The sequence below is a fragment of the Mesoplodon bidens genome (assembly GCF_964165515.1).
Source record: "Mesoplodon bidens genome assembly, chromosome: 7".
Classification (NCBI taxonomy): Eukaryota; Metazoa; Chordata; class Mammalia; order Artiodactyla; family Ziphiidae; genus Mesoplodon; species Mesoplodon bidens.
Window position 1 is genome coordinate 41,291,083 of NC_138164.1, and position 20,699 is coordinate 41,311,781.

At 45.7% G+C, this 20,699-nt stretch overlaps 1 pseudogene across 1 annotated transcript in view; it reads left to right on the top strand.

Annotated features, from left to right (window-relative positions):
- Positions 1–794: 794 nt before the first annotated feature.
- Positions 795–20,699, top strand: part of LOC308620770 (centrosomal protein of 78 kDa-like) — a 1,829,729-nt pseudogene continuing 1,809,824 nt past the window's right edge. The window contains exons 1-2 of the transcript in view: positions 795–815; positions 4,624–4,854. The product of the transcript in view is annotated as a centrosomal protein of 78 kDa-like (transcript). The remainder of the gene's footprint in view (positions 816–4,623; positions 4,855–20,699) is intronic.

Sequence of the window (20,699 nt, forward strand, 5' to 3'; positions counted from 1 at the left end):
TCCTCTTTATCTAAGAGCTCCGATAAGCTCATGACCCCCTGAGCGTTCACTCACATGAGAAAGCAGGAAAGAGCTTCTGCATCAGGACTCTGGGGAAGGTGTCTCCGGGCCAGTGGCTTGAGGCGCTGCCACCGTCAGAAGTTACTGTACACGCTCTGGTGGTTAGAGCAGTCCTCCTGCGAGGCATAGGGCTGGTTGGTGTCCAGGCTGCCCTCCCTGGAAGTGCCATGTGGCCATGGCCCAGAGTTCACTGGGCGACTGTTAGGGGCCATCTGGGCAGCTGGTGGTGGAGCTTGAGGAGGAAAGCCTGGGGTCCAGCCTCCCTTGCCAGCCTGAGTAACTCCAACAGCTGGAGCAGTCACAATGGTCTCCATCGCAGGGGTTGCTAAGAATATGGGTGCAGGACATGCAGCACTCCCGCTGAGGGCCCCTGGAGCGCTCCAGTTGAGGGGGCCCTGAGGAACGATAAAGGTCTGAGTCTGGGGGGCCTGCACTGGCCTCCCTTGTGACCTGACTTGTACAGTGAAGTTGCAAGCCCCAGGGGCACTGGGGCCACAGCCACCATTAGCCACCAAAGGCATCCTGGGGAAAGCTGGCAGCCGCAGGCTGCTGCCAGGAGGGAATGCGGGGGTGATGAGAGGTGGCAGGTGCTGCTCCCAGGGTGGCCAGTGCTGGGTGCCAGGAATGGGTGGAGGAAAGGACACTGCCATGAAAGTAGACAAGGAGGCACCGGGGTTCATGGTGACATCCGTTCCCAGCACTGCAGATGCTGTTGAGGCAAAGGAAAGGAGTGAATGGAGGAGGAGAATGGGCAAGTGAGACTGAGGCTTTCTGTGGCATCAGAGTGTAAATCTCCACAGATGAGAGACTCTTGGACAAGGGAAACTGCAGCGTGCAAATGTCTTCAAGTGATTTTCATGCCCTGACCTCCAGTTGAGAATTATTCCACTGGTGACCCCACGCCCATCCACCAAGCTCCCTGACCCCTGCCTGCCGAGAAGAAACTGCCTCAGCAAGCACTCACTTGGAGAGCCTCCCTAAGGCACACCCTGGCACCTAAGCCTCACAGGCTGTCTCCCAAGACCTGGAGCTGTGTGGACATCTGCTCTGTGAGAAATGCCCCTCAGCCGGCGTACTAGCAGGTGGGGCCTTCTGCAAGGTAAGTTCTAGGCCCCCAAAGGCCCTTTGTGGACAGGCACTGTGTAAAATATTAGGGCCCCACCTCCTCCTCAGTCCTCCTTTTCCTGATGCTCAGTATAAATCCCCTCTTTCTTTCCTAGCCTCACAAAACAAAACAAAATGCTGGAAAATATCTCTAATGGAATCCTGATACAAACCCATGACACTGGCCCAGAAAGCACCTGCATCTCCGAACAACCCACAGCAGATACGTAACATGCGCCAGGTCCTGCCACCCCTTCCCCAGTGCCCAGAGTCACTGTCATCAGTCAGGAGTTCTGTTCCTAGGGGCTTGGGGTGGTCTGAGAAGTAGGCGCGTGTCCCTTAGATTCTGTCATTTCACAGCCAGTGATGGCTGCAGAGGATTAAACAAGGGCCAGGGAATTGTCATGTTACATTGGTCGTGGGAGTATAGACTGCCTGTGGTCCTTCCCCTTCCAGCTCCCAATAACGGAGAGACAATCTGAGATGCAGGCATAAGCCAGATGCCATGGCGATCAAGTTGTCTGAAACACATCCCTGTTCAGGAGAACAAGGTACACACCACGGTGCACCTAACTCACCAGAACAGATGTCATAGGACGTTTAATAGTAACACAGAAGATCATCTTCCTGATCCTGGGCTACACTCCTTCCCCCTTTAAAAGAGGAAGCAGGCTTCATAGACATTCCACCCGAAACAACCCCACTCCACCTCTGTTCCCTGTCCATGAAGGAGTGACCTGAAATAGGAACAAACTCTTCCTCTCAAGGCAGCCTGAGGGTCCACCATGAGATACTGGACAAGATGAAGTAGGTCTGAAGTACTGCCATTCCACAAAAGGAAGAACAATTCAGAGCAACTCAGGAACCTGAGCCCTCTCTTGGCTGAAGTTACTCGTAATGGTTGCCCATCCCCTGTTGAATCCAAGGCAACAGTTACCTGAACTGACAAGTGAGCTCTGGGCTGGGAGGAGTGGACGAGGTGTGGGCTGCGGCAGTTAGAGTAACCCCCTGCCTAGCTCTCGGAGAGGACACTTCACTGCAGGTGTGGCCACACACAGCCCCATTGAATAGTTTTCTCACCAAGACCATCTCTCCCCACGGCCCCCCTGAGATACAGTATGCTCCTGTTCAAACCCCTTTGAAAGATACGGTGAGGCAAGCTTCAGGTGCCTGAGGAACACAATACAGCTCTAGGCTTTCCTCATGACCCTCCCTGTGTCACCACCAGGACATCACACACATCCTTACACACACGTTTCAAAGTGGCTTGTCTCCCTTCTAGAAAGAATCAGACTGTCTGCTGCCATCCTTTCTCCATAGCCAGGGCAATTCCTCTGGATCCACCTCCAACGACCCCTCCTCCCCAGGGCAGTCTCAGGTTTCTTCAGGCTCCCCAGTCTCCCCAGGTGAAATGTCCTTGTGCGTCCAGTGCTCTCTTCTCCCTCTACTTCAGTCCAACTGTGTGCCCACAGTTAAGTGTAACGTGTGAACCTGAAGGATGTGAGGATGGCAGGGTCTCTGAGAACACACCCCCAGCCTATAGGCTTACCTCCTATTGAAGCCATCCTGCAGGCTTGGGCACGGACTACTGCTGCCTGGTAGCCTCAATGAGAAAAGTCAAGACCAGGAGCCAGAGAGCGACCTGCTTCAGCAAACGCTCGGGATCCAAGTCAACGAGGGACACGTTTGAAAGTAAAGAGGAAAATGCGGGCTGAACCCTTCTGCGGTGGGGGAGGGGCAGAGGGCACGTGGGTCGGGGTGGCGTGCGCTGGGGGGACATTCCACGAGGGCTCTGGCAGGTAGGCAAGAACCGGAAGTTCCTTCCACCTCCCACAGTGGCAACACAATTGGCGTGTGCCTCTTTAGGCAGTTTATAAACTGTTGTTTTGATTCACGGCACCGAGGTTGAGCATGACAGTCCCTTCCTTTCACGTCTTTATCCATCAACCTAGGTTTTTTTTTTTTTGCGGTACGCGGGCCTCTCACTGTTGTGGCCTCTCCCGTTGCGGAGCACAGGCTCCGGGCGCGCAGGCTCAGCGGCCATGGCTCACGGTCCCAGCTGCTCCGCGGCATGGGGGATCTTCCCAGACCGGGGCACGAACCCGTGTCCCCTGCATCGGCAGGCGGACTCTCAACCACTGCGCCACCTGGAGCTTTTATAATGAAGGAAAACTTATATGATTTGCAACCAATAACTTCATACTAGAGGAATGGTGAGGCAAAATATTGTACCCAGGCACTCGAGAAAGGCAGGCTTCCTTGTTGCTTCCTCCCTTTGTTCAGTCATTCAACCAATTATTTACAAGATTCTCACTCATAATTCTGATACAGTATTTGAAGGACTCTTCTCAAGGCCACTGATACAAAAATGGCACTGTGCAAAAATTAGCCAGTCCCAATACTGCAATCACTTTTGTAATACTTCAAAATCCTACACCCCACAGAGATAATCAAATTAGCCCAAATGTAACTTGGGAAGACCAGTCACAGAAGGGAGTATCTAAAAGTCCTTTGGATCATGATCTCTGACTATTCCTGCACAGAAGGTGGGGGCGGGCATTGACTACTGAGAAAAAACATCTCTGGACATGCATCACAAGCCTCAGAAGACAGTTGATCTTCCACTCAATCACGAAACATTAAAGAAACGAAGAGATACCATGTTTGTGTCTTGTGGAGTTTTCAAGTCTGCACTTGGAGGCGCTTAGTGCTGTTACATGTGAGGGGTCTTCAGAGGCATCCTGTTGAGTGAGAAATGCTCTAATCTTGCATTTGACCAGAAAGCGGATCTGATGATTGAAGTTTCTTTGGGAAGTATTACAAAGTCAGGTCAGTAAGTTGATCCCGCTACTATTTTTGTTGTTGTTGTTTTATTGTCAACTGAAATTCTGCAAGATATTATAAAAAAGGAGGGAGGGAAAATAAAATTGTTCCCATACTACCTGTTGAAATTGGCCCAGATTGTCAACTCTTTCTCAAAATTATTTTAAAAAAAACCCCAAAACCGTACAAAGGAAACACCTGTGAACACGGAGAAAAAATATTCTAGTAGAGTAAATGCGTTGGAAAAACTCTAGGAACGGAGTCAGGAGACAGTATCTTAAGAGTGTTTCCCAGGTCTGAAATTCTTTGCTAGCATTGTTCTTTAACGGAAACTTCAGGTGTGCTAGGAGAAAGGACCTACTGTTTTTTGAAAGGCATTAACAAGAACCAAGGAACGGCAGTCCAAAGGGCATGAAAGTACTTGCCCCAATTTGAGGCTACTGTGCTTACAGCGGAGCTCTCCAGAACTCTTTGTAGCTAAGTGCATGGGTTTCACGAGTGCAATATAAAACTCACGAGTGCACATTTCCCAAGAGCTGGTTTTAAGAAGAGACCGTCACGAAGGTTCCCAGCGAGGAGCGTCGCCAGAGAAGTTCCGCAGCTTGCCCGACCCTCCATTTCTGTCCTCTCCTGCAGAGACCTCCTAGGCCCGCGCACCCCGTGCCTGCACGCCCGCGCACGCCCACTGGGGCGGGGCTCTCGGGCACGCGGACCGCCGTCCTCCAACAGCTCCCGGCGTCTGCTGGGGCAGTTTGCTCCGGAAGACAGGAGCGCATGCGGGAGCGCGGAGGGTGGGGCCCCAATGGCTGTCCGGCGGGGGAGGGGCCTGTCATGGCGGCCTGTAGAGTCAATTCTAGGAATCCTGAGGTAAGGGGTACGGGGACTTTTCACCCCTCAGGTGTCACCGCTCTGCACTGTTGTTCACCCTGTGGGTTATTTGTGCCCTTGTCCATGTAAGGAGACTCCCCACAATGTGGATTCACGCCCCCATAGAGCTCGATTCCCTTGAGATGTTTACCCCAGGATTATCGGCACCACTGGGGAGCCGGCTGCATGAAGGGTTCAGTGATTGCGGGGCCTACAGTGGGGCTAAATAGTGTGTGCGAGCTATTAAACAGGTGCCGTTCTAGTCTGCGCGTTGTGAAGAGTCCAAAAGCTAGAGGGAAGTTCTTGCGAGTTGAAAACCCTCATCTGGTTCCGAAGGTGTAGCTCAGGTGATTGGAAAATGAGTGAAGATGGAAGGAACACACTCATCGTTTCACTAGTGTCTTCCTTCTTATCATAAAAACATCAGTCAACACTTAGGTTCAAACTGCATTCTTTTGTCGGTGATGCGAGCAACTTTGCTGAATGTGGTAATAAACATGTATTTGTAGTCTGGTGTCAAATCATGATTGATTTGCAAGCATAGATGGGGTCTGTACATACTTAATTGGTTGGTGGGAATCTGATAGGTAGTCAAATGTGTGGGTTGGTTTTGTCCGTGGATATTTGTGTTTGAAGGGAGGTCATGCCTGTGTTTTTGTGAGAGTGTGTAAGAGTGTTGTATTTGGAGGGTGTTGAGATATGACGCAGGCATACTCAAGGAGTTGGTGGTTAGGTGTTTGTAATTTGGTGTTTGGGGAATATGTTTACATGTGTTTTTTTCACCCCTGAATTTGGGGATTTGTGTGTGTGTAATGGTGGATTTGGAAGGATTATCTGCATATGCGTAAGGGCAATGTCAGGAAAAGTAGTGGTGTATATTACTTTGGGTGTCCAGTCTGTTAATTTTGTATATTTGGGGAATGTAGGCTGATCATTTGTGTATTCAGGGCATGTTGTATGGTTATGGGGTGTTTGTGGGTGTGCATTTTCAGGAGCTGTGTATGTATATTTGGATGTGTAGAGGGCAAGTCTGTGACTATTTTATGGGGCTGGTGGATGTTGAATGTGTAGGTATGTTGTGTTTGTATGATCCTGTATTCTGCAAGATGGCAGAGTTCATTCTGTGTGAGAGGTTGGGAATATGGGGTTATGTATACGCCAGTAGTGTGGTACTGTATGTGTATTTGGAACAAAGGGCGTATAGGGTGACATTATTGTCTATTTGTAGTGTACTGGGTAATCGTCGTTCTATTTGGGACTTGTGGAGAGTTGTGTGTTAAATGAGTTTGTGTGTGTATTCAAGGGGCATGGCCACTTGGAGGAATATTTGCTGAGGCTGTGCATTTGTAATTTTCAGTAGGAGCCTCTTAGGCTTATGTATTTTGGGAAGTGAGTATATGTGTATCTGATAGAGAGGTGGGGTTCTATGTTTCTACAGGGAAGATGGACAATTGCATTTGTATGTATTAGAAATATGTGATACGGGTATTTGTTAGTACTTGCATATGTGTGAGCTGGCTCCTGATAGCTAGGGATAATTTGATATATGGAAGTTGTTTCATAAATGGTTTGCTGGAGATATTTCCATGTATCTTACTTGTGTATTCTAATCCGTGTGCGTGTCCATCATCAGGTGCATGCATTATCAGAGTTTGTTCATAAGGTATGGAGTTGTTAGGAGTATTCAAAGTGTATTTCTTTGGAGAACGCTAGGGTGTCTATACATGTGTTTGGTAGGAGTAAGAGGTGGTCTGTCTATATATTCAGGGTGAGGGTAGAAATGTATATACACACACACACACACATATACAGTTTGTATGTTGGAGTAGTGGTGGGGAGCTTGTATTCTGGAGAGGTAGCATAATGTATAGTGTTTGGGAGGGGATCCATATGTTCAGGGGTTAGGAATATTTGCATGTGTGTGTCCATAGGTGTGTGAGAATTGTGTATGTATCTTAGTAAGACTGCAGAGGTTGTCGGTGTTTTTCTGTTTTGAGTGTGTCTGAGCATTTGGGGTGTATACTCATGAGTAGTTTGTGGATGTGTGTATTTGTGATTTGTGAGTGTAGCAGGAGGCTTCGAGTCCTCTATGTGTCTATTTCAAAATGTAATGCCTGAAGAATTTAGTGGTGTTGCTTGTATGTGTGTTCTCAGTATTAGTGAGGTGGACTTATATGTACAGTTGACCCTTGAACAACATGGGTTTGAACCACACGGGTCCACTTATAGTGGATTTCTTTTTCAGTAACTACTACAGGACTACTACAGGATCCATGGATGCAGAGCCACTGCATGGAGGGTTGGCGCCCTAACCCCCAAGCTGTTCAAGGGTCAGCTGTATTTGATAAGTATAGATTATTTGTGTCTGTGTGTGTGTTTGAGTTCCTGGGGCTTCTGGGGTATGTATTCTGTGGGACGTGAGAGTTTAGTTTGTGTGTTTGGAAACCAGTAGGCTGTGTGGGTTCTGTGTGTGTGCAGGAGTCCTGCAGTCTATGTATTTTAGGGCCGTGGGATTGCATATGGGTCTTTTTTTGGGTTGCACATGAGACAGTTGTGTACTTGGTGACCCTGTGTGCTTAGGTACTCAGTGTGTACATCTGGATGGCATATTGGTTGCACATGTTTGTTTTCAGGCCCATGTTGTGTGTGTATATATAGTTGTGAGAGTGGAATGTGAATATTCAGGGTGAGTAAGGTTTCATCTGTAAAAATTTAGGTAGTAAGAGGTGGTCTGTTTGTGTATTTATTCAGGGTGAGGGTGTGTGTTCAGGAGATATATATATATATATATATATATATATGTACAAACACAAATGTGTATGTGGTGTCCTTTTGGTTATATATCTGTGGTGGGAGTTGAGAGTTCTCCTTGGGGTGTAAGTGGATTCTGTGCACATATTCACAGGAAAAGTTATGGGATGTGCTGGAACTGGTTCATACTGTCTTGGGAGAGTCAATGGTGCATATCTCTTCCCAGCTGTGTGTTTAGTGATGTCAGGTGGGTAGCTTGAAATTGGTCCTGCTGGGAATATTTATACCATGTAGATACCATAAGTGAAGTCTTTCCCGCCTTTCTCGGAGAGCTTTTTATCAAGCACTTAGCAGCGTACCACTGATGTGCGTGTTTGGATTGTGTATGTATGAAGCAAGAATATTTGGGCATCGGTGGGTACGTATGGGACCCTCATGTGAATTGTGAGTGGGGCATCTGGGGCTATGGGCCCTTGTATATGTGCATTGACCCTGGTAATTGTGAATCATTGCATTGCTCCTATCAGGTTGGTCTGTTCTTTAGGGCCAGAGAATCCCCACAAATGTTGTTGATTCCCAGTAGAAATCATGCAGATGGATACAGGGGTGTCTGTACCTTAGGCAGGTGGACACTCCTTCAGCATTTGTGTGGTCCTAGCATCTGGGTCCCTAGAAGGGGGCGCCTGGCGGACAGATGGCCATGCAGAGCAGAACCTTCACAGGTGTGTTGTTGGCATGACAGGCAGCAATCAGAAAGTCATGGGGCTTCCTGGATAGGAGGTCAGATGACCAAGGGCTCTCCCAGGAAAACCCCCTGAGAATCAGTTGGACAGCTACAGGCGTTCCTGGCTCTTCTGTGGCACAGCGGACGTGCAAGGACACCCTCCACATGGGGTCCAGAGCCATGTGTCCCTGAGCCCAACTGCCCCAGGGTGGTGGGAACTGTTGCATATCAGGCTGGTCAACTGTATCACTAGGTCTCAACCAACCTGTCTCATGGAAACCTAAGTCCTCACGGATAGGCAGGACCTCTAGGGATCACTGAGCTGACAAGGGCAGAGGTAGGGAGGCTTTGTCACTGAGGGAGAGTTGGGGACTGAGACCTGGAGAGCCTGGGGAGTCCCACTCTGAGGAGATGTGGCTCTGATGTTCCCAAACCCTTTAGACATGTTCTCTGTTCTTTTCTGAAGGCTCAAGATGCTTCTAGCAGTGGGAAGCTTATCTCAGTTTCATGTTTCTCTGATAGCATGAACTGACCCTTTTATTCACTCTTCCACATCGAGCTGCAAACCCATCAGAGGGAACCATGTGATCGTTGTAGCCACCAGCTGACCCCACAGCCACCTTGTGCCTGCCTTGGACCCACCCAAGCATTTCTGAGCCTTCTTTATGGTGAGTCTTGTGGCCTTTTCTCCCTCATTGTGACTCCTCCTGCCAATAAAACATGCTGTGAATGTTAACAAAAGGAAAGCTGCACTAGAATTGGAGTCTGGAAGGCCCGTAGAGGGAGCTCTCATGCCGTGCCACTCATCATCAATTACCCCAACAGGAAGAGGTCATTTACTGACCCCAAAGAGGAAGTGCAACCACTTTACTACCCCAGCTGGAGGAGGGAAGACTTCCTTCCTGGCCAGCAACAAGAAATAGAAAATAGAAATAGCTAATAGAAAATTCCGCAGTTTAGCCAATGAGACGCCGTTGTCACCTGAAGTTTTACTTTCCTCCAGTGAACTTTCATTTTTTCCCTTGATGATGACTTTCTTTCCTTGTCCCACCCTCCTTACTATACAAGTCTTCTGGGACTTCCCTGGTGGTCCAGCAGCCAAGACTCCGCGCTTCCAATGCACGGGGCATGGGTTCGATCCCTGGTCGGGGAACTAAGATTTCCACATGCCACGTGGCATGGCCAAAAAAAAAGAAAGCCTTCCATGTTGTGTAACCCGTTGGAGTATCTCCCTTTCTATCAGATGAGATGCTGCCTGATTCATGAATCTTTTAATAAGGCCAATTTATTCAAAATTCAAAGTAAATCTTCCAATTTACTCCGTTAAATTTTGTTTTTTAATACATTGGGGGCATGCAGAGGTGGCCACTAACAGTTTAGTATGTATCTTTCCAGAAATGTTCTGTATAAAAATATGTATGTGCACTTTTCTAAAATCCACTCTTATGATTGCTACTGCTAACAAGATGATTTTATGATTCAATGCTTATCTTTTTAAAAAGAAAAAGGTAAATATATTGGTGGCAGTGATGGGATCTGAAGCAAATTTCTGATAACATTTGGGACAAGGAGGAACAGGTGTGGTGCCCACAACTCCTTTGAGTTCACTGTCTTTCTTGCCATTCCTGAAGGTTGTTGGTAAGCTCCTCTTGGTTTGAGCTCCTTTCTCTTTGCGTTTGTGCTCCCAATCTAACTGGCTTTCCTTTACAGGGCAGGTCAGTTTGGCTGGTAGAGGATTCTCCTTGAGGCCAAACCCCTAGCCTTTCAGATGGAAATTCCCAGGACACAGTAACATCTCTTGGTTATTGCCAGTATATTTTTTGAGTGGTAAACCATAGCCCCTAATTTTGTTCCCTGGATTCCACACTGGGCACTGCTGACAGTGTAGTCTGCACTTGCCCATCTGTTTGGAATCAGCCCCCAGTTTCCATGCTTGGAGCTGTTGGTGGTGGCTATAGTTCTCCATTTTGTTTGGAATCAGTTTGCAGTCCCCCTTCCTTGGGATTTGCCGTTTGGATCTTTTTCCTCAGTCCAAGGATCCCTGGGAATCGGTGGTGGTGCATACCAGGCCTTCTTTTGTCCAGGACATAGTAACATCTCTTTGTTACTGCTGATATATTAAGGCGCAGGTTTTTTGTGTGTTCTTTTGGGTTGACAAAGGCTAGCTAAGGAAATGAGATCCTTTATCGCCCAAGAGTTGAGAATGCCAGCTTCTGGCACACCTGCTTATTTTATATTTAAGAACTATGGTCCTGGAGGTTGTAGATATTTAGAAAGATGGAAAAATTATACTAATATTGATCTAGAATTACAGTGGTCATTGTGGGGCATGTTCCAGTTAGACAAGATTGTACATTTAAGGAAACCACTAGAGAGCACGGGTTCACAGATTGCACAGGGAGAATGAGATGCCTGCTTTACTTGGTATGTAAAAGTTTACAGACGGTTTCAGGATTCCAAAATAGCTTCGTTTAGAGACTTAGAACAAAAAGCTAATGAAACATTAAAGAGACAAAAGGTACCTGAGACAAAAGACCGTAGGACGGATGTGACTGCAGACGTACCTCCTACTGTCCCCCCCTTTCCGTTGTCACCCGAGGACTCTTGTGTTACTCATTTCCTGTCTGAAATACTTCTCTATTCCAAAAACAATATTTAACAATTGCCATTTAAAGTAAAACTACCTGAGGTTGCAGGTGAGCCCCCTCAGGTGTCCTTTACCCCTTGGTCAAAGACTGAACTGAGAGCTGTAGGCAAAGAATTCTCTAAACCTTGGAGGAACCCCCAACATTTTTTAAAGAACTTAGAGTCACTGTCAGGGCATATGTCCCCAAACTGCTAGATCTTTATCCACTTGTACACATGTTGGTAGGACTGGGGGAAGCCCCAGAATGGATGTGGGAAGCAAAATGACATAATCCCTAGGATGGTATTCAAGATCCTCAACCTAAAAAGGCTTGCAGAATAACAACTAACCTTTTATAAGCTATTCCTAAAATCTTCCCTGCTCACACTTGGTCTATTATTAATTGGCCTAATGATTGCTCTATTATTCACTCATACAAACAAAAGAGGGGTGAATCTGTGGAAGACTTTGGAGCCAGTTTGGAAGCTCTCTTTTTACAGCAGTTGGTGTTCCAAGGAATAAAAAGGCCACTCAGCCTGCTTTAACTGCCCTCTTTGTAAGTGGATTATCTTCTGAGATGAGTGGATTGATAAAAGGGCAGAAAAGAGGGTGGGAGGCTATAGGCCTGACTGAACTCGTGACTATAGCTGAGCATTTTGAAAGGACCTTGGAGCAAGACCACAAACAGAAATCCACCAAGCTCATAGCCTTACAGTTACAACAGCTCTAAGGCAAGGGACACAAAATGACACCTGGGCCTCCCCCATTACAACCTCCTAGGGGTCCATGATCAATTTGATGACCCAAAGTTGATGTTTCATTTGTAATCAGTGAGGACACTGGAAAAAGAGGTGTCCTCAAAGGTCCTATGCAAACTCTTCACAAATGCTCTGATATCTGTCTCAAAGGGAGGGCCCCCCATGACCCTCTCCCCTAGTTGGCAGAACTCCAGAGGTTCTCTGGTAAACTATTAGCAGCAATGACCTTAAACAGCCCAGAGGAAAATATAATGAAAAACGGCCAAATTTTAGTTGATACTGGAGCTATGCTTTCTACTTGAAACCCCACTCTCATATTTTACTTTGAAATCTACATTAAACTCTAACCCTAACTGTAAACATAATTACCTAACCCTTTAACACCCTACCCCTAGCCCTAACCAGAGCTGTGCTTTCTACTCTAAATCCCACCCTCAAAGAACAACAGGTGCCTCTGAGTAAAGAGGATGTTTCCATAGTGGGAGTACCTAATACAGTTCAGAGAGAATTTTTATCTCAACCAAGATTCCTTTCTGCTATGCAGTATAGCCCCAGTTCATCTATTCAGTAGAGATCTCTTTTCTAACTTCAAAGGGCCAGTACATTTTGCCTCCAGTGGAGATCTCACCTTAAAATTTCCTGATCAACGTGAACCTGATCAGTTATGTTCCTTACAATCTGTCCTGGACCTAAAAGCGGAAGTTCAACAAAAGTTCCCTAATTGGATGGAGATGCCTGCAAATTTGGGGGCTACTTCTGACAGGATGCCTGCAAATTTGGGGGCTACTTCTGACAGTGTTAACATGAGAAGAATAAAAAAATGCAAACCTATAAAGATTCAGATAGATGTAGCTAAACCTCTCCCTAGGTTTCCTCAACAGCTATTAAAGCCTGCGGTCATACAAGGTCCCATAGCTATTGTAGAAGACCTAATTGCCCAGGAGGTAATCATTCGTGTACTCGTCCCTGCAGCATGCCAATCTTGCCTGGTTGGAAACCTGGCAGGATGGCGATTTGTCCAGGACTTGGGAGCTGTTAATAAAAATAGTTTTCCCCTGTTTTCCTGTTGTTCCAAACCTAGCCACCCTTGTGTCACAAGCTTGAACTGACTTGAAATGGTTTACAGTTGGAGACCTTTGTTCACCTTTCTTCAGCATCCCGGAGACCCAACAGCCAATATCTACATGGCTTTACTTGGAACAATCAACAATATACCTGCACTTTTATGCCTCAAGGGTTCACTGGGACTCCTTCTTTTTTCCTCCCAAGTACTTCACCAAGATTTAAGTACCCTCTAGTTCCCTGAGAAATCAGCCTTTTTACCATATGGAGATAACCTCCTGCTGTACTCAGCTACTGTAAAGGTTCCATAAGGCATTCATAAAAGATTCCATTTATTTGCTGCAACAGTTAGCTGAGAAAGAACAAAGGAAAAATTACAATTATCCGTAGACGCTGTTCATTACCTAGGACGTAATCTAAGCACTGAAGGAATTCAGCTATCTCCAGAGAGAATTAGGCTGATACAGGAACTTCCTAGACTCACAACTAAGTGCTAGCATTGTGGATTTCTAGGTTTAGCTGGTTATTGCAAGCTCTAGGTTCCAAATTTTTCTGTTACCTCTTCCACTCTGTGAACTTATTAAAGATTTAGTTCCTGAATCCTTTGCTTGGGAAGATAAACATAAGCAGGTTTTTATAAGGCTAAAACAAGCACTGCAAGAACTGCCTGCCTTAGGGTTACCCAAATGATCAGGTTCAGGTTGATCCGGAAACTTTTTTTTTTTTTTTTTGTGGTACGCGGGCCTCTCACTGTTGTGGCCTCTCCCGTTGCGGAGCACAGGCTCCGGACACGCAAGCTCAGCGGCCATGGCTCACGGGCCCAGCCGCTCTGCGGCATGTGGGATCTTCCCGGACCGGGGCACGAACCCGTGTCCCCTGCATCGGCAGGTGAACTGTCAACCACTGCGCCACCAGGGAAGCCCGATCCGGATACTTTAAGGTGAGATCTCCACTGGAGGCAAAGTATATTAGCCCTTTTAAGTTCGAAAAGAGATCTCTACTTAATAGATTAACTTTAGGTTATTCAAAACCTTTTCCTTTATTTGTGCATGAAAGGCATAATCAGGCCGCGCAGAACTGAGTGAGCATGGTAGTAAACACAGGCCTATTGCCTGTTATAGCATACAACTTGATTCAGTTGCTTTTGCCTGTCTCAGGTGTCTTAAGGTTATAGCCACAACTGCAAATTTAGTGGAAGCCTTGGCAGATTTGACTCTAGAAAATGAAGTTTATTTGCAAACTCCACACCTTGTCCACAGTCTTCTTAACGCTGAATTGACAACATTTCTCTGCAAGTATCACTGGATTAACTTCCTGTGAAATCCTGCTTTCACCACCTAATCTTTAAACGTCACACCGTTCTCAATGGACCGTGACTGCCAGGTATCAGTGTCCCATGGGAATTCCCTGGGAGTCCATTGGTTAGGACTCCGAGCTTCCACTGCAGGGAGCGCGGGTTGGATCTCTGGTCGAGGAACTAAGCCACATGGCACGGCCCAAAACAAAAACAAAACAAACAAACAGAAAACAGTGTCCCACTTTGTGACACCGTGTCCTGAGTAAAGATGTTACCAAGTCCAAGGTTGCTCTGCTTGCCGCACGACAGGCCATAAATCGGAGATGAGGTGTTGAGGCAAGGAATATGACTTTATTCAGAAAGCCAGCAGACCGAGAAGATGGCAGAGTAAAGTCTCAAAATAACCATCTTATCGGGGTTTGGGTGCCAGTTTCTTTTATAATACAGAGATGGGGAGGAGATGAGGAGGTAAAGTAAGAAGGCCATAAGTTGTGCGAATAGCCCCTGGAATGGCCAGCCTCGGGGAGGAGATGTGTTAATTTCTTCTTAATTGTAGCCATCCACAGGTGGAAGGAGTCCATATGTTTCCCTGAACAAAGGCACTTTGGTTTAACATTCAGACAGAGGGACAGGGTTCCCGGAGGCAGGCCATTATGTACAGGTACGGACAGTATCCTTGTAGTGAACAAAAGCAGCAGAAGGCAAAGGTTAAAGTAAAAGGAACAGATCCCATGTGGAGTCCGATTTGGCTCTTCCCTGTTACAATTCCCTACTGTCAATGTCCATTCCACAGTCTTGTGGATAAAAGGGGGTGACGGCCCTTCTAATTGCTTCATCAGATGGATCTTTCCGGGATTGTCCACCATTGGTGCCGGTGTTCCAAACGTTGGGTTTTTGGTTTTTTTGTTCCTCTCTGGAAAGTGTGTCCTTTACACCTGTAGCCTTAAAAAAATATTCTCAGCCTAAAAGTTGAGAGTTACGACCTCTTTGATGGGAATTTTGAGGGCTTCAAGCCTGGGAGGCAGCATCTCAAGTTAAGGAATTCAGCACTTTTCCATGTACGGGAAGATGCAAGGGTCTGGGCTCACTGAAATCAGTCATTTGATATGTACCTCAGCTGTCTGGGGCCTGTGTCCTATATTCTCATATCCTGAGTTTCGTCAGGGCTCACCGGCTCACGTTGGGGGGCTGCAGTCGCTAATGACTGATGTGTCAGGAAATATTCCATTTCTCAGATCCTCTCCTCTTGGTCAGGATTTTGACCAATATTTGGGAGACGTTTCAGGATCAAATTTTGTCCCACGGCGCTGGGAGGCTCATCCCAGGTCAGGGGAGAATTCTTGATATGCCACTCCAGGTGCTAGTTTTTGGATTAGGCCCTATTGCTAATTAAAGATCTTCTGGATCCTCTATCTAATTATGATCCAGGAGACATTTTCCCTTGTTGCTTCCTCCTGTACCTAGAATCACACTATTACAATTATTTCATGTTATAAATGTGGTCTATTTTCTCAAGATGTTTAGCCATTGAAGTATTGTTGGAGGCCTGGTTCCATACTGGGTACTGTAAGAGACGCCAGTCTTATAAAGTAGACAGGATATAAGTAATGCAGCTAGTAACGTTAACAAAGACACAGTACAGCAGGGAGACACAAAGAGCAAACAATCTGGAAACAAAGAACAATGATCAGTATAACTACTTGTAATCCAATTGCAATAGCGAGCGACCAGAGGTACCATAACTGATTTAGTGAGCCATCCGCTGTTTCAGTGTACCAGCAGTGCGTACTTAGACGTGCATGGCTTAATCTTTGGGACAAGCATATGCTACTGGCAGGATCACCCAGGTAGAGAGAAAAAGATAAATGTTTCAATTCTGCTTACAAGGGTATAATTTAACAAATGACTGTAAATCATAATGAGTTTAAGGGGAGCGTTTTGCTTACACCTGGAAAACACAGAGTTAAAACAGTCATTTTTCAGATAGAAACCATAAAAATTATAACCATAATTATAACCAAAATTATAACCATAAGTATAACCCTTTTACCCAGGCATGTGCAACTAATCGTTTTTGTTAACAGCTTTATGAAGCCATCAGGTTTCCCATTAGAATTCTTCAAGTTCTTACCCAGTTCACCTTTATGGTTTGAAAATCAGAAACTTGTATTTATGCAAAGGTCCTTTCTATAAATCTTCTTGGAGAGGAAGCATTTTTGCAAAGGCATCAGAGTGAAACCATGACTGTGTACAATGGTGAAAGACTTAAGAAGGCACGTTTCAATCTGATTACAGTGCAATTGAGAAAGTAACGTGGTTACTGCGGTGACATGCAACACTTTCAGACAATAAAGAGAATTCTGACTGGTAACATTTTACCAGGACATACCAGATTTTAGGAACTCCATATAATCTGTAGAATACCTGTGTCATTTGGCATACAATAGAACCTAAGAAGATTTATTGCTTATTTGACAACACTTCCTGTGTCATTCAACCTAATTAGTTAATATCTCTCTTTGGGGTGTTTCAGGGGCCCTTTGAAGCACCCCAAAGTTAGCTAGAGGTCAAAGGAACTTCATTATAATTTGATTTGGGAAGTTTTGTCAAAAAAATAAGAAAAGGGTTTAAAACAGATAGGATCCCATGTCACTGTGAAACAATAGTTATTCACTTAGCCAAAGTAACAATAAAAGATTTCAAAGGCAAGTACAGAACAGATCTCTTAAAAGGTAGAAAAACTTAAAATCTGGTATCAAAGGCAGTCCAAAATCTTAAGAAACCTTGTCTTCTTAACAGAGAGAAAAGCGAAATTCAAGTTGTGCACCAGCTTACTTTTAAAACGTATTTACTCAATTAAACTTATTTTAAACTTAGTCCTGACCACGTACAGAACTCTTTTTTTCAGGGTCCACTTTCCATAAACCTTCTGTCACTTACTTTAGCACAATTCTGACTTTCAAGTGGTCAAATATCTGGAGAGATTAATTTTAGATAGACCTTCCTAAAAGATAAGTATTTTAAAAAGTTCACCTAAAGCTCTTACCTCATTTGCATTTTCTTTCCTTAAAAGTTTCTTCACATCAAGTTATTTCCTTGCTGACAAATTTGCAACAGATATAACAAGATTTTATTTAGCTTATATTAAACGTAGGCACAATAAAAAGTATTATACTTAATGTTGATGACTCTAACAGCATGTCTATATTAATTAGATCAACAAACGAACGTTAATACCAGGTCTTAATTAATACTGAATATTTCCCAGTTCACATGAACCTGAAGTTCATGTAGCTCAGTTTCTCTTGTATTTAGAATAGTTTGGTATGTAAGTGCTTACTTTTCTTTAAGCCAATTAAATAGAGCTCATCCACAAATCAACCTCAGCAATGTTATCCAAAGACAAAGACACATACAAGGACACAAACATACAGAGACGTCATGGTTGTCATTTCAGAATTTCAGCACTGAGTCAGGTACAGCCATGTGAAGCCCATCAGTTTAGAAAAAGAGGTTGGATTCAAATTAGGTTTCTGGCAGATGGAACAAATCCAACTCACTTGTCTAGATGGCTGAATTTTTACAGAAAAGACACTTAGGTTTTTGATTTATCCTTGATAAGTCAGTTTCTAAATTACTTTACCCTCTTTCAAAAAGGTGCATTTTAGAAAGATGGCAGAGATGAGAGTTCCTGAGAAGACCAGAAAGGACATTTGCATCTCAAAGATACAGGCAAGTTTTTCCTAGGATGACTTTGTTTCCCCTTTGTTTAATATTTACAAGCCTCTTAAGATAAACAGGGAGGGTTTGGGGAGTGGTATCTATTGGAGAGTCAATCAACTCGTTCCCCACTGTCAAAGTTCCCTGGGGCTCCTGTGGGGAAATTAGAATCGGACGCCTCAAGGCCAAGGGAGTCCCCTGGCCTCTTATAGGATGTCCGCACAAGGGAACTTGCCCTGCTGTGGATGTGGCTCCCAGTCCAAATTGGGTGGCTTGTGGAGTCTTAGATGGTGATACTAAATCAGGCTCCTGTCCTCTGGGGGTTAACACAGAAACTTCTATTTGATCCCCGTGGGTAGGGGAAACAGGAGGTGGTGAATATGATGGCGGCATGGGGGGAGGGTGGGCAGGTGGAACAACTGCCGGTGCAGCTTGCTGTTTTGCAAAACACTTCTAACTGCGAGATCCTATAAAAATTGAGTGAGCCATTTAGGGGCTACCGCCCTTGTGATCCTATATTTTGGGTCCACACCCTATTACAATAGTATACATGTCTTTCTTAGTCATAGGCTCAGGGCTATGTTACACCCATTTATCTACTATAGGCCCCAAAGGGCTCTCCTTCAGGGTTGATGGAGTATTTCCCATTTTGTACACCCAAACGCAAAAGACGCAAACAAATTCTGGCATCAGTGCACACAAAACCAAGACCAAAACCAAGGAACCAGTTCCCAAATTGGTTCTGAGGGGGTGTAGTGGTGTAGAGAGCAGCCGTCTGGTGCAGAAGCCCACAGGCAGCTAGGAGGAACTGTGTTAGTCCAAAGGGTCCGGGACACATAGTCCATTCTCAGCCCAGAAGGAGCAGCCAGGGGGAACCAGTGGGAGGGCTTGACTGATTGAGCTTTGTGCCTGCTATAAAGCTTATTGTTTAGCTCTTGGCCAGTAAACTATGGAGGGCTTGTACGTGGCTGCATAAATGGGTCTAAGAATGATAAACAAGTGTGGTATTCGTTGCCTCCAAAGTGTGGAGAGACCTAAGTAAGATGTGTTGGGCTTGCTATAGTGTGTTGGGGGGCTGAATAGTTAACAGCTGAGGTTTAGCTGCAAAAGGAATTTTCTGGCTTTTAGAGGATCAGTTAATGCCCAGAAATTTAATAGTTGTGGACAGCCCTTGAATTTTATGTGGGACAATAAATAGCCCACCTGTATGTTATAGATGGGTCACCAACCATGTTAGGGCCTTGTGCACCAGTCTCCTGAGGGGCTCTGGATTAGAACCTCAGTATAGTGCCAGACGGTGCAAGGGGACCCCAGGTCTTGCCAGCAAAGACTGTGGGCAATAGCTGGGCTGTTAAGATAGCCAGTAGGCAGACAGGTTAAAACATACTGGGTGCCTTCTGAAGTAAAAGTAGACTGCAGCTGGGACTCCTTAATAACTGGTACTGAATAGAACATAACAGCTAGATTGTCACAGCAAAGTAATTCCCTGGAGCCCTTTGGATATCCTTAATGAACTGGACAATGTTGGAAATGGGAGCCTTAATAGTGGGGAGCAGCACTTCTATTTCAGTAGTTGATTATAAGTCACCACTCATTAATAGCAGGCTTTAATAGCAGCCAAATGGGGAAATTGAAAAGGAGAAATGGTGTGTTTAATGACTTCTTCTTTTCATAAATTCTGAATTATGGGCTGCAATCCCACAGCCCCCTGTCATACATGTTATTGGGGGATATTTACTGTCTTAGGTGGCAGTCTTATGGGCTCCCAGTTTCAGCTTCCACCAGGAAGGCCAGGAATTTGGGTTTGTTCCAAATGGCGTTGCAGTACATCAAGGCATCCATAGCTGTAACGGGAAAGGGTAGGGCCAAAGGGGCTACCACCACTAAAAGATTTCTAATAAAGATTGTTTCAATAGTGACATTCAATGGAAGTTGAATGCTTTCTACTCCCCTGACTACTATGCCTTGTAATCTAAAGTGTGGCCCTTGCTTATAATTGGAGGGGTTCCCAGGAGGCACTGTAATTTGAGCTCCCGTTGTCAATGAGAGCCATAAGAAAATTTGTTTATGTGTGTCCCAAGGAAAATTAGAGAAGTATATGGGCAAGTGTCCCAGAGGAGGGCCACGCTCCAGGGATCTGCCAGGTCCCTAAGGCAGAGGCGTTGGCAGAGGTCAGGGTAGAGGATTCGGAGAGGTGACGGCTACCCATCACTCCAGTCTCCGGAAGAGTCTGCAGCGCCTGAGCAAAAATTTCTAACTTGTGCTTGGGCGGTCTCAAGTTGACATCATTAGGGACCCCCATCTCCAGAGCTGCCAATACAGAGAGGTCTGTTAGTCATCTCATGAAGGATGGAGCTGTGTGATGGCACCACCCCTTGGTGGAGCTCAGTAAGGGTCCCAGAAGTCCCTATATCCCTTAAGGGTCCTCTGCTGGGTTCCTGGCCAATGGGGCAGCGGGGCCCATGTGCCTTTACTGGCAAGCGAGATTTGGGGCTTCCGAAAACTTATCTTTTTCGTATCCAGCTACAACATGGATGCAGTCCCACGCCTGTTGGACTGTATCTGCCGTTTCTTTGAATCGTAACTGCATGGCTTTAGAATTAGGGGGAACACCCTTCTCCCCCTTCCCTTGGACAAATGTTTTCTAGAAAAATTTGCCTTTCAACCATGGTATAGTTACATGTCTCTGTTTCTTGTTCATGCTGGTCATCTGATGTTTGGGTGCAATGGATGGTGACAGGGAACACCTGGAATGGAGTTTCCTCTTCCTGACTCATACACTGCCACTTCCTGTTTAGGGTGTCCCAGTCAGCCTGGGTGGGGTCAAGGGATGACTTGCAACAGCAGCAAGAAATGCAGCAACATAGGAGGCACTTACCTCAGCGGCATTTGCCCATTCAGGGTACC